Source organism: Amia ocellicauda, chromosome 9 (assembly GCF_036373705.1).
Source record: "Amia ocellicauda isolate fAmiCal2 chromosome 9, fAmiCal2.hap1, whole genome shotgun sequence".
NCBI lineage: Eukaryota > Metazoa > Chordata > Actinopteri > Amiiformes > Amiidae > Amia > Amia ocellicauda.
In genome coordinates this window covers 39,376,926-39,390,219 of record NC_089858.1, presented here as the reverse complement: position 1 = coordinate 39,390,219, position 13,294 = coordinate 39,376,926, and the positions used below count along the sequence as shown (strand labels likewise).

Genomic DNA, 13,294 nt, shown 5'->3' with positions numbered 1-13,294 from the left:
ACATCCAGTTCACATCTGTGCCTGTGTTTCCATTCTGGAATGTGGAAGGAATCTTCTAGATGGTAAAGGTCTTGAGATTGGCTGCCCCACATTTGCTTCGATCACCTTTTCTGGGGGATCCCCACCCCAGTGAGATGGGCTTGCCATTGTGTACTGCGTACAAGAGGAAAAACTGTAGAAAAAAAGAAAGGAAACAAATTCTGGGGGATTGCCTCAGCTTCCCTGGTCTCACAGGGCGGTACTGCTAGATCCCTTTGCCTGCTTGGGAATTTTCTATTATTTCCAGCTGAAGATGGAAACTATTACACAGCTTGCAGGGCTTCACATTAACTGCTGAGTGGGTGGGTCACACAAGGCTAGGACACACACACATACATGCTCAAAACAGTCTGACTCACTCCCCGCACTTCCCATTACAAGGAAGGCACTGGCCTGAGACAGCGAACAGCAGTGCACTGCCTCTCTGCCTGAACAAGTCTAAACCCACATTGTGACTGTGAGTACCACTGACTTGTGACTAGTGTCTGTTGTATAAACACCTTAAAAAATAAAGATGCATGGGTCAGTTCTGACTTTGCTCAGAGGGGCTCAGATGAGGTAGGCATGTTACAATGGCATTCCAGTAGAAGCAGCTGTTTTGGTTTTACTGAAATGTATAGCTGATGTGTTTGTGTGTGTGTGGTTTATCTTCTTATTCAATGAAGATGGAGTAACTCATATTTCTCTGTGTTCCTTCGGTTCTCCAGCGAAAGTTGCAGAAGACTCTTGTTTTTAATTGATTATGATCTGTCGCAACTAATGAGAGTTATAAAAGGTACAGCTCGGTTCTTTGGCATTGTCCTAAACTTTTTTACAAGGATGGTTCTCTGATTGTACATGTGAAAATACAGATTCTGCAAATGCATTTGTTAGGGAAATCAAAACCAAGACAAGATCAACAGGGCACAGAAATTTAAATGAGACTTTAAAAGGACTTGTTTGACCAACCGCACATTTTGTACAGCAGATGTCTGTGTGTGAGGAATTAACAGAAAGGTAAATCCGGATATCATTTTATATGAAAGTTGGAGGGTCAGATTTGGCTTCAAACAGCCCAGTGACATGTAGAAGAGACATTTGTCTCACAAGCCAGTCCATAATTTGGATGTTAAACACAAGGATTCAAATTACATTAATCGATAGGTCTTCTACTGTGAGACATGGTGAATATGTACAAAAGCCTATTACTAATCTCAACCATTTGCATTAGCAGTGCAATGACCTAGCAATTGACAAGTGTAATCATGTTCTGCAATCAGATGACCAGTTTGTCACTTTGTTCTTGGGATCTATTGTTTTCTTCAAAAATGTCACACCAGGGCATCATCAACAGGGACCAGGGTCATCTGTTCAGGAAAAGAATCACAGCTCCTACAGTTGTGTCAGTGCGTTATATTTCCAGGCACAACAAGACTAAATCTCCTTTAAAGCACTGCGGGGAAACGCAGGCAATTGTCAGCGTTGTGCAATCAAGTACAGTTTTGCAACAAGACTGTTTATACTTTGTCTGAATTGCCGTATTGAGCTGGCTCGGAAGATCTGTGCTGTGCTTCTAAAGCAGTGGCTCCCACAATAGTGCATGAGATTGAATGTGTGCCAGAAGGGGTATGACGCTAACTGTCCATTACATTGTTGCTTTCGGAACAGAACAGCGTTAACTGTAAACTTGGTGTTTGATCGATGGGAATGGTGAAATGCCTAGTGTTGTTTAGTTTCCATGGACTGCATATCTATTGGGGTTTCTATTACTATAATAGATGCCAGGCTAGTCTGTTAGGCAGTTACAGTACAGAGTAAAAAAAAAAAAACTATCTTACTAATTGCAATTATACTGTACTTTAACTGTACCTTGCCATCAATGTCTATAAAAACTATCTTCTGAACCTGACATTTACCATGCAGCCATGAAAATACAGTCTCCATATGAAGGTACTTTGCTCAACTAAATGGCGATCTGTATTTTCTGGCATGATTAATAGGGGATTTACATAAATCATTTGACTGTAAAACTGGTGCACTTTGATCTTCAACTGCCTTGTATAAAGATAAGGTACAGCACCCAGGAAGGTTTGTATATAATCAACAACTGTTCCAACATATTCAACACTAAATACTTTATAGGTTTGTAATTAAAACTGCATTACTTCATTATTTGAAAGGGAACCTGATTGGGAGGAAATGGTGTGGGGCAGGGTTTTAAACGTCACACAGCACACTACTCTGTCAATGAGCTACACAGTATTGTATCACAATATTTTTTGATACACACTGAGGAATCCCCTTAAGCTTTTAGTAAGGCAAATATACCACTAGTTTGCTGGCTCGTGTCATGAGAAACCGCATACTGTCAAGCAATAAAATACGGTACATGTGCAATATGCACTGTGGTGGGGAATTCATTTTTATGGACAGTTCACTCCAAAGGGCATCTCAGTGTCATCACAATGTTGCTCGTCCTAAAGTAAAAAGTACACAACTGCAGGAAGCTGTTCAGTCTTCAAGAGGCCAATATTTTATTCCCTTCTCATTTGCTCTAGGTCCCTCTGGCATATGTACTAGCTTCATAGGCTCAAAGATATTTTTTTTTCTCACAATACAGTTGCTAAAGTCTACTACCTTTACCAGCAACCTTTCTCTATCGAAACAAATAGCTTTTCTCCCATTGGTTTTGAAACTCAGAACCCTTCATCATCTGTTACTTTTACGGGGGAACGCCACTCCCCCACCCCCAGAAAAGCAAAAACGGAGTGCTGAATAAAAGATTAAAAGAGAAGAGCAAAACCCTGTTGTGTCTGGTCCAATGTAGCCTCAATGCACAGCCAAAGCAGTAATCAGCTCTCCCACTCCAGCAAGTTTCAAAATGACAGGATGGAAGATCGCCTAGCAGCAGGGGGTCTGGCTCTGAGGGGAGTGTGGCGCTCCACCCAGCACAGACACTGAGCGCGCTCCGACGGCCTCAGAGAAAGGGCTGTTGTGCTGCTATGTGGTGTCTGTCCATGTTTGCATTACAACCATGCCTCTGGTTTGCATTGTTTGGTGAGACACCTCAAACTATAGCCTGCGAACACACCAGTCTCTGCTGTCTGAATGCTCTGGAGCCACTCAATTACTCAGATCTACACAGCACTTGCTTGCTTGTTTTCTTTCCATCTGTGTTTTTGGTGTGTTTTTTTGTTGTTGTCCCCCACAAAAAAAAAAGAGGTTTGCATTCTGATTTTGAGATATACTTTTTTCCAACACCCAATTTCATCACAAATGGCAAACTAGTACTCTATCGTAGAAGTAGCAGGAAGTGGCTTTTGAGTAGAAGTTTATAATATGTGATCCACATGTAGGGGGACAGTTTTGATTTGGTCTAGACATACGTCTGACTATTTCCCCCCTTTTTTTTCTACATTTAATAGCTCCTAGTCTTCATCCGGGGCTTTCCAATGATATGCAGCACGAATACGTCAGACTTCCCTGAGCGCAACAGGATTGGCTGCAGCCCGTAGCCCCGCCCCTTACATCACACAGTGACGCAGCTGCGAGGCGTTGATTGAATCTAGTGAAAATCATGCGAGAACAACCCCAATGAAAAACGCAGAATTGGGGCTGAAAGTTAAGGGTGAAAAAAGTCCATTGAGTCAGATGTAGCAACATGTAGGAAGGTAGCCGACTCTTTCGGTAGTAGTGCTGCAATGAAAGCACCGTCCACGGCGAGGAGGAGCCGCAGCCCCAGCCCGGTTCATACGGAGAGCAGTAGCACCGGAGAAGCCACAGCGGTCAGTCAGTCAGTCAGTCAGTCAGCGGCTGCAGACGGAGGGTAGGCAATTACAACACAGTATGTCTTTTTAACGCAATAATGTGTACTTGTAACACAGTCTCATGTCATTAGACACTTTGTTGTGTTTTATGTTTAATAGTTAAACATTTATTAAATTAAAATAAATGTATCATCCCTAGCTGACGAGGCTAACGAACTGTACCAGTAAGGTGATGCCAGACAGATAGTTTGTTGATTAATGTACATGCCATTATATGCCATTTCAAGCCCTATTCTTCAACGTTTGTTGAATAGTAACTACACCATATATATTTCAGATTTTCGTCATATTTTTACTACGTACACCTGAGCAATTTATAACTATTTTTACTATGGTGCACACCTACTACCTACACTAAGCAAGGTTGCTTTGATATGGTTATTCTTTATTTCTTAGCAGATGCATTTACCAAGGGGGACTTACAATTTTCACAAGAAACTTTTTTAAATCATGACAACGAGCAATACATACAATCTGTGCAAAATACAATATACAATAAGCATACATCCCAGTACAATGAGTTAACAAGTGCAGCTATAATACATGTCCCAGGTACATGCTAAAGAGTGGGGTAGGCATAGGAGAAGTTACAGTAAAACAATACAAAAGTGCTGCAAAAGATTTAGGCTGCTGTATTGCAGTTACAGTGTGAACTTGAGTAACTACCAGCCAGAAGGTGATATGACATTACCAGAGCAGACCATGATTGCTCAATTATTTCATGTTTGTAATCTTTCCTTTGTAAGGATAGCATGACACAGCCCCTATAAACCCTCACTGTGCTAAGTCACTGCATTGTTTTCATAGTGGCGAGTGGTTGCACAGATTTAGAGCAAAGCAAAACCAAAACTCCTGGTTATTTATGGTGAGCTAGGTCAGGATCACGCAGGCCATGACCACCTTCTGGCATCGGCTCAAGATACACCTGTTCAGACCTGTAATACTGCAGCCAACATCCCCTGGACACCTCTGAATTCTTGCTTGCGTGCTATTTCTTATTGAACTGATATGCTCCATAGTGCTATTGCTTCCTTATGCCTCCCCTAGCCCTTGGGACATACCAGGGATGAAACTCTGCACTAGGATGTATGCTTATCATATTTGGCACTTATTGTATTTACTTTACTTTGTAAAATGTTTCTTGTGAATACTGTAAGTTACCCTGGGTAAGGGCATCTGCTAATGCATAAATAAAAACATAATAAGCTATCCAATCCAGTAATCTGAGCTTGATACCTGTTAAATCTCCTGACCACAGAACAGAAAGGGCAGCAGATACTTGTTTGACCCAAGAATCACATTTAGTCTATTTCAGAATGGTCTCAAACTGGAGTCGGCTTCAACGTCACGGCCGGGGAAGTTGGTTCCAGACCTGCCACAACTCCCTGTGTGTCTCCTGCTTTCTGTTCCAAATACCTTTGAAATCTGCCTTGCGTCTGAGGCGGAAAGATGCTTCAGAACTGCAAGGTGACAGGAAAATGAAGCCAGTCGTAAGATAACACGTTGCTGTTTCTGTCTTGTGTAGTGAGTATGGGCAGGGACACACTTCTGTACTTGCATGCGTCTGCGTTGTATAAAATGATAAAACGTGGCAGGTCAAAGTAGCTCAGAGATTAGTCCTTTATAGGAACCTCAAACACTAATGAGTCATTAAGTCGCTCAAAGTTTGTTTTTTTTCCTTCATTTTGGAGGCGGGGGCAACAAGTTCCAGTCAGCCAAACAGTTTGTTTCTTCCTCCCTGCCTCAAACAGCCTAGCACTAGGAAAAAGGAGCTTAGCATACAGGGTGGTAGAGAGAACAAGTGTCTATGTGGGAGAGGGAGAGAGATTGGAGAGAAAGGAAAAAAGGGAGGGGGTTACTATTTGCATTCTCCTGTCCCTAACCCTGCACTGTGAAATATCACCTTATCGCAACAAAGAGCTTTCTTCATTGAGAATGCGGAGATCTGCCAAAAAGGAGGAGGATGTCTTTTGAACGGGGCCTGGGGTTGCCATAGCGACAGCTGTCAACGTATCAGCAAAATTATTCCCAGAGCCAGAGAGTGAGCGAGCAAGAGAGATAGTAAAGCAGTCTGGGCTCGGAGCACAGAGCTAACAAGTTCAGGAATATAAGTCACCGGAGGGGATTGGTCGGGGCTTTTGGAGTAAGCTGTGAGTAAATGCTAACTTTGTTTTGAAATACCTTTGCATGCAGTTTTCATGCAGATTGTCTGGCGGCAGTGGCTTGTCGATGGTGACAGTTTGGCTGGCCGTTTCGGTGCTCAAGAAGGCAGGCAGAGCTGTGTACATGTCAATTAATTCGAATGAGAGCCTTTAAAATCCAGCTGTGACACTTACACAGACTTCACCGACCACGCTGTGGGGCTTGTTTTACTGCTGTAGTTCTTCAGTTTAAGTGTTGCAGGGATTCTGTATAGCTCCTATTTAACACAGTGCTGTAATTTAAGTAATTAATTAGTTGGTGGGGGGTGGATATGGACATGGAGTGAGAGTACTTGTCTCATTGTCATACTGTTTAAATCTGTATTCAGATTCCAGTTGTTCACTGAATTAAGCTCATTCAGGAACATGTTGCGAGACGCTGTAGGGATCTTGATTAAGATCATAATCTCACCTTTATAACCTTTAGTGCACTATGGTATTCCCTGTGGGAAGGAGAGCAATGGTAAAGCTTCCTTGTGCATGGTAACGCACAGCAAAAATAATAGTATAAGCATTGGGGAATAAAATGGGGTAAGTTCATTCATTATCGTAAACTGCTGTAAGGGTTGTCTGCAGAGTCGGGTGTATGAGCCAAGCAAGTGGGGGTTTTCTCAGGGATCGCTGGTGATAAGACCAATCTAACTTAGAAGTACAGCCCATATGCAAAATACAGTAGCGCTGATGTTACATAAAGTGAAGAACTGGTCTTTCTTCCTTTTCTTTTTCAGTGGATTAAAGCTTAGTGTTGAGAGATGGGCTGTACAACTGATATGTATTTGATCAGACGCCACTGTCTAAATTATTTTTTCCAGTCATGGTGACGAGGTTCCACTGTCCTGAGATCTCCTTCCCCTTAGCCTGGCCTTCTCTGTGTAAGATATGCCAGTATGTATACCTCTCTTTTGTAATCTCCCTCCTCACCGCCACCTCCGATCTTCTGCTCTCGTATTTTAACGGCCAGGTTCACAATTTCCTTGTGCTGAAGTGACCCACATGTTAGCAAAAGGCAGATGTTTTTTCCTGATGACCTGTATTATATCATCCAGCTCTCCTAGTGTATAAAAGTGTATCTAACATCTCCAGATCCAGATTTGTTGAGTTTTTACTCACTTCAATAATTCTATTACATTTATATTGTGCCTTTGTTTAATATATGTACTTGAAGGAACAGCCTGAGACTCTCACACACTCAGGTTGATGCAAGATTCTGTATTTTCAAAGACCAAGCTTCTAAAACATCCCATACCATAAGGTGATTGTTAGCACAAATGTGGTCTGTTACAGTTCAACTAGCTTTTGAATTTGCAAATCATAAATACCTACAGGGGAGGGGCTCAGAGCTCAGTGCCTTAATGGTGAATATGGGGGGGGTGGGGTTGTCCCTATAACAGACCAATGACAGGTGCTGTTTACTTTCATTATTTTCTTTGGTGGAGTTTATGGCACTGAACTGTACTAAGACTCAAGACAAGTGAATTAGTCAGCGTTTTTGTTATCATAAAATAAATATGTAACCGTGCGGAAATGGCCTGATGATATTTGAACATGGCAGATATACAAGTTAAACTGAAGTGGTTCAATATGTACTGGCTCAAAAGCAAAATCAATATGAGCGAGGGGATCTGATACCAGTGTTTACTTTTTGGTCAGGCTGAATGCCATGAGTCCATTCTTCTGTGAAAACGGTCAGATCTTTGAGCCTTTATGTACACTTGCCCAACCATATTATTCGAGATTGTCTGTGATATTGATATACCTGGAATTGGGCTGGGTCCCTGTTTGCCCTTATAATAGCCTTGGAAGATTGACCTGCAGGCTCTAGAAAGAGCTAGGAACTTTATCTAAGGGTTGATAACCAGCTTGTGATTTTTTCCCTTACTGAAGATGGTGAAGCACAGTTCACTTTCATCCCAACCACTGGCAATTGAGATTCAAACATGCCTGTTCAAAAATAACTATAGTGGAATCTGATTACTGTCTACTTTATTACATTGCCAAATAGTTTACACCCTTTATTTATGTATGTGTTTGTTTGTCTTAACATGAGCTGTTTGCAACTAGAAAGAAACAACTTCAGCTTATTGTCTCTATTAAATTGGTCATGTTAAGTAACCAGTGAGGCAGCTTCTCAGTGTGATTCTTAGATCTGGGTCAGAAGAAGTCCAGCTGAGGGTATTTAAGTGTGACACAGAATGGTTCTTTAATAGCCTTTTCAGTGTGTTGCTTATGCTTTTCCTCCCAGTTACCTGCTTTGGTTATATGCAAATGTATTCCATATACAAACTTGAAAACCCTAACATTCGACAGGTTAGGTTAAATGTTTTCATCTGTTCTTGAAGGTCAAAGTACTGAGTTAATTAAAATTGCCAAGTCCACATTGGGAGTGTATGATGAAAAAATGGGCGATTCCAAAATAATGTGGGGAAAAAAAATGATACATCAGAATGAAGTAACAAGAAAAGGCAGGTTACAGAGTTATTTACATTATTTAGGCACGGGGTGTTCATTTGCTGTGATTATGATCTCATGGTGGGTGGTGAGAAAACCCTTTGCAGAGAAGATCTCATCAGAGACATCGGCATACAAAAACACGCAGACACATCCCGTCTCCCGTCGAAGCAGAACAGAGTTTGTTAAAGATTGGCCAGCTATCCCTCCTCCATGTTAAGATGGACTTTCATTGCTGTGTCATGAATGACATTACTAAACCAAGTGTTCTCAACCCGTGAAGTCAATCATTCACCTCAAGGGTCTTTTCAGGATGCGTTAAATTGACACAGAGAAAATACCCACCACAGTACAACACCAACTGAACTGAGCAGACACAAACACTCGGCATAATATGAAGATGCATGATCCCTCTAACCACAGCTAACATCATCAGAATTACCACCATATAAAAAGTGACATAGCTACAGAGGTTGTTTTTAAGTTGAGGGTGTCTATGTTGAAATGATGCAGGTGCCATAGTTAACAGAAGACAATAGATGGCATAGACCAGTAGTAGTGACCTAGTTTAATTATTTTAGTTTACAGAAAAACAGTGTTGCTATCTTGCAGTCTAATTTCAATGGACTAGGCAGGTACATGAGCACCTGTAGCAAACACATTAATTTACAGTGCAGTGATTCCCTCCAATTTAGTTTGATTTTAGACACTTGTAGAAGTGAGGTCAATTTAAAGCTAATAAAGTCATCTTAAATGGGTTAGGTAGCAGTTTAACGAAGTAGTCAATTTTGTAAAGGACAGAGAGAAAATTAAATTTACAGATGGACATGCTTTCCATTTTTGGAGCCAGTGCATATTTTGGCCCCAAAATGCCTTTCTGCAAGGATACTTACATTTTATCACTGATCCCTCTTAGCCGCCAACACTTACTCAACTAAATCCATTCCGTTTACGCACCAAATAGTTTATTCCTGATTCATAGTTATCTCAACAAAGCTGTACTGTGTGAATTGTCCTGATGTGCTGTTAGCTATGCAAATACACAAGGCCAAAGTATTAGATATTAGTGTATCACGCAGATCCTAATTTTGGGTCTCCTTCTTACATGTAGTATCATTAAACTCACCAGGTGACATCTGTAAAAGGAGAGGGTAGAGCTAATTGGTCTGCATTTGCTTAATCTTAAATCTCGTAAATTAGTGGAATTGTAGACTCCTAATCCTATTATTATGATTATTATGATTATTATTATTATTATTATTATTAATGAAAATATTAAATCCTCTGTGGTGGCTGTGCTGTTCAGACCACTCTCCCTGTGACACTGTGAATGTCAGAGGTCAGTAGCTCTTTTATTGCTGTAGCAACAAAGGCACTTTTTGCGGCTTTTGTCCAGCTTATTACCATTTCCCTGACAGCATTGAACTCTGGGATAATAATGTAATGGTTCACATGACTCTGTTGTGGCCTTTTTTTTATGGTGGGTGGGGGATCACTTCTTGCTGATCTATGGAAAAATGAAAACTGTCTACAGGTTCTGCTCAAAATTACACTGGGATTTGTGGAAACTGACAAAGCATTACTTCCCCCACATTAAGATAACTCTTGGAACCTTGGAACACTACTGTTGTCATCTGTCTGATACGGGACAAATATACAGTGTTGGGAGGGTTACTTTGAAAAAGTATTCCATGACAGAATACTAGGCTAATAAATGTATTCTTTATAAAACAATCTGGAACATAATCTGATACAATACTCCAAATCAGATTCGTTTTAGTTTACATTTGGGATACTTTATTAAAAATGTAGATTGACTAAGGTTTTTTGTACATGTTTATCTTAAAAAAAAAAAATTAAAAAATAGACAAGATGCTATCACGAGGAAAAAACTCCTGATTCTAGTGCTGATGCACATAGTAGCAAAGGTAGAAATACAACAAGCCTTTAAGTAACCAGTTGTTCTTAGGGAGGAAGTTTAACAAAATCTTTACAAAAACTTTTTTAAAGAACTGTAGGCTACATAAAGTGTGCTTCCTACCTCCTGGCATATATCTGCCACCCAGCAATAAGGAATTACTAGGGAGAATTCCGAATTACCCAGCAATACATAGACACTAAATTTAATAAAACGGATATCATGCTCCTTTAGGTTAAGTTATATTTGATTGTAAACGAAATACAGTTAGAACATTACAAACATAACAGCTGGGCTTCTTCACTGATGCAAAACTGAACTTTCCTGTGCTGATGTCACCATTAGTATTTCTATTTTTTTCCAGTGTACTGACTGTAATAATGATGCAGTTTGTTAAACTCCGGAATGACTTATTCATATTTTATTTATGGATGTATGTATTTTTTTTTAAGTATCGGTAATCAGATTGATATACTGAGCACAGTTATGAAAAATTGGTAATCTGAACACAACGGGAATACTTGTATTTCGTTACTACCTAATACTGCAAATACATGGATGATTCTAATATCCTATGACAAAATTGGCTCGTTTTTGTTTATTTATAATATATGAGATACATTTCAAATATATTTTAGTCTGTAATCCATATGTTTATTTTATAAATTGAAAATATGCAGTGGGTTTATTTTCACAACATATTTTCAATATATGAATTACATATATGGATTTCAGACTATACATTTGAAATATCTCCCATATAATTTATATATATGAAAAATTTAAGGATCATATTGGTTTTGACTGTGTCCTCAAAGACAGTCACTGCTCTGTATTGTAAAGAACAAAACATTTTGTCCCAATTATACAAAGCCCATAAAACATCAAACAAACCTTCCTCAGATAACTTCTTTTTTGTGTGTAATACATGACTCAAAGAACAGTTGAGGTTGGAGCATACCTATACACGTTTACAGAGCTTAAAAGTTTAAATTTGAATTACACAAGAAATACAGTCCCAGACATGAAAGGGGAATAAATCTATTCATTTGGAGAGAAAGGGAGTTAATGTAAAAATCTGACATGATACATCTATTTTTGGGATGTATTAACACCTATGACTCCTATAAAATCTGGGTGAGTTCTATGTTGAGATCATTGGAAAAACATGTCTTGGATTGTAGTTTTATGCATTTCTGCAGGGTAATAGGTGTTATGCAAACCCTCATAAAACTCAGTCGTGGTGTAATGTGCTCATGCAGACAGATGCGCCACATTACCTTCTGAAAGGGTTTTGGACACAGCTTTGCTGCTAAATGGGACTCCTTCGCTAAAGCCTGAACAGTCTTGTATGAGCAGCTAACCCATTGTTGTGTTTCAAGTGGAGTGATTCCCAACTGTTGGAGTCTGCATCTTTGTTTTTATTTTGATATATCTTTCTTATCTAAAACTGAATAGAAGCTAAGGGGATTTTTTTAGTTGATATACGTTATTATGATCTATATGTGACAGAAAACAGAAACGGAGGACACCAGGATTGGTTTGGATGGCATGCTATTTTTCTACATTACAAAGCATTGTGGGATTGAAAATGTGCAGGCACACCACCTTCCTAACCACAGATTTGAGAGATGTGATTCAGTTCAAAGAGGTGGCCCATGTAGAGGGAACATAATGTCTAGCAAGCTTCTCCTAAACATACTTTACCACAGTATCAAAACACCTTACTTTTTTAGGTTTTCCCATGCTTATAATATGCATTTAATTGTTAATCAACTGGGCATATCGATACAACACTCACACTAACATGGGTCTAACATAAGCTTCAAGGAGTGAGAAAGCTGAGGAAAGTTGGGAGAAAACCTCTGAAACATCCTGTAGTCTATGACTGTGAAGGCTGTGGTTAGGCGGTGGTTATTAAAACTCCATGTTAGGCAAAATAAAAAACCTAAAAAGGCCTGATACAGTGTCTGGACCATTCTGTATGTTGTATAAGAAAGTCCTCTTCATTTCCAAGGAAAATAAACATTTTCTATCAGATCTGGGAAGAAATCCCATGTCTAGAACAGATATGAATCATAGCTTGACTTAAGTAAGCTGTTAAGAATGTGTGCAAGTTCAAAGCAGATATGTCTAATGAAGCAAGGGGTGATTTTGCACCAGCTGATTTTACCTTATTAGGCAGGGGCCTGATTTGTCCCAGTTTTCAATGTAATGTTTCCAGGTATTCCCAGTGATAATGCCAAGAATTTTGCCACCTTATCTTCCGACTCATTCAGGCACTCAATATTGTGTTGATTGAAGCTAGATAGGTAATGAAGCATGATTTATGCAAGGGTGAGTGAAGATGAGATTTAGACAAATATGTCAACTAAGTTTCCATGAGTTTTTGGGGCAATTGCAGTTGTAAACTTTATTACAATGTCTCCCCATCATCATCATCATCATCATCTTCATCGATTCACTGCCACGAAGAAAGACCCCCCTCCAATTTGCTCCTAAAACATCTTCATTTGCATATTGCTACCTTCAAAAAGTTCTTGCCTGTTTTTTTGTTTTGTTTATATATTATTCAGGGCCCAATCTGGTGTTTATTTAGTCCAGTGATCATCTATTCTTTTCAGCCCAATCCATTTCAAACCAATCCCAATCCACCTACCTCTTCTAATTCTTGACCTCTTGAAGTACCTTGCTCAAGGTTACAACAGCAGTGTCCCCCACCTGGGAACAAACCCACACCCCTCCACTCAGCAGTCCAGAGCCCTAACCACTACTCCAAACTGCTGCCCTATCCTATATTCAATTCTTAAAATGGTGGTGGTATTACAGCATAATATAATAGGGCACATTTTAAGCATGCTTTGGCCATGGGACAGTTTAGT

General features: G+C 39.8%; 1 protein-coding gene across 5 annotated transcripts in view; it reads left to right on the top strand.

The window, feature by feature from the left end:
- The window catches only part of sorbs3 (sorbin and SH3 domain containing 3), a 52,051-nt gene that overhangs the window by 2,637 nt on the left and 36,120 nt on the right, over nt 1-13,294 (top strand). For 2 of the 5 annotated variants that reach the window (XM_066714461.1, XM_066714457.1), the window contains exon 1: nt 5,652-5,995. The exons of 1 other annotated variant lie outside the window; for it this stretch is intronic. The gene's annotated coding sequence lies outside the window, so the exon portion shown is untranslated. Of the gene's footprint in view, nt 1-420; nt 497-5,651; nt 5,996-13,294 lie in introns of those variants that run through there. 2 more of the 5 variants (XM_066714459.1, XM_066714460.1) reach the window with 2 other exon arrangements.